The sequence below is a fragment of the Oncorhynchus keta genome, unplaced genomic scaffold (assembly GCF_023373465.1).
Source record: "Oncorhynchus keta strain PuntledgeMale-10-30-2019 unplaced genomic scaffold, Oket_V2 Un_contig_12240_pilon_pilon, whole genome shotgun sequence".
NCBI lineage: Eukaryota > Metazoa > Chordata > Actinopteri > Salmoniformes > Salmonidae > Oncorhynchus > Oncorhynchus keta.
Genome location: NW_026277806.1, coordinates 1 through 798, shown reverse-complemented (window position 1 = coordinate 798; position 798 = coordinate 1). Strand labels below are relative to the sequence as shown.

Sequence of the window (798 nt, the reverse complement as noted above, 5' to 3'; positions counted from 1 at the left end):
CAGGAAGAATAGAGTGAGGAAGGAAAGACAGAGTGGAGGTCTGAGGGGAGGCTGTTCCTAAACTGGGAGAGGAAAGGAAAGAGGCTGTTCCTAGTGGAAAGAGTCTGAGGGGAGGCTGTTCCTAAACTGGGAGAGGAAGGTCTGAGAGGCTGTTCCTAAAACTGTGGAAAGAGTCTGAGGGGAGGCTGTTCCTAAGCTGGGAGAGGAAAAAGAGAGTGGAGGTCTGAGGGGAGGCTGTTCCTAAACTGGGAGAGGAAAGAGAGTGGAGGTCTGAGGGGAGGCTGTTCCTAAACTGGGAGAGGAAAGAGAGTGGAGGTCTGAGGGGAGGCTGTTCCTAAACTGGGAGAGGAAAGAGAGTGGAGGTCTGAGGGGAGGCTGTTCCTAAACTGGGAGAGGAAAGGCTGTTCCTAAACTGAGAGGAGGTCTGAGGGGAGGCTGTTCCTAAACTGGGAGAGGAAAGAGAGTGGAGGTCTGAGGGGAGGCTGTTCCTAAACTGGGAGAGGAAAGAGAGTGGAGGTCTGAGGGGAAACTGGCTGTGTTCCTAAGCTGGGAGAGGAAAGAGAGTGGAGGTCTGAGGGGAGGCTGTTCCTAAGCTGGGAGAGGAAAGAGAGTGGAGGTCTGAGGGGAGGCTGTTCCTAAACTGGGAGAGGAAAGAGAGTGAGGTCTGAGGGGAGGCTGTTCCTAAACTGGGAGGAAAGAGAGTGGAGGTCTGAGGGGAGGCTGTTCCTAAACTGGGAGAGGAAAGAGAGTGGAGGTCTGAGGGGAGGCTGTTCCTAAACTGGGAGAGAGAAAGAGAGT

At 54.0% G+C, this 798-nt stretch overlaps 1 long non-coding RNA gene across 3 annotated transcripts; it reads left to right on the top strand.

The window, feature by feature from the left end:
- LOC127917823 (uncharacterized) lies at positions 1 to 790 on the top strand. 3 transcript variants are annotated; one of them, XR_008097764.1, is made up of 4 exons: positions 1 to 38; positions 222 to 362; positions 423 to 516; positions 708 to 790. It is a non-coding gene; the product is annotated as an uncharacterized LOC127917823 (long non-coding RNA). The 3 variants fall into 3 exon arrangements; XR_008097766.1 differs by lacking the exon at positions 1 to 38 and adding an exon at positions 570 to 616 and having other exon boundaries at positions 210 to 362; positions 708 to 774; XR_008097765.1 differs by lacking the exons at positions 1 to 38; positions 708 to 790 and adding an exon at positions 570 to 656 and having other exon boundaries at positions 210 to 362.
- The last annotated feature ends 8 nt before the right edge of the window (positions 791 to 798 follow it).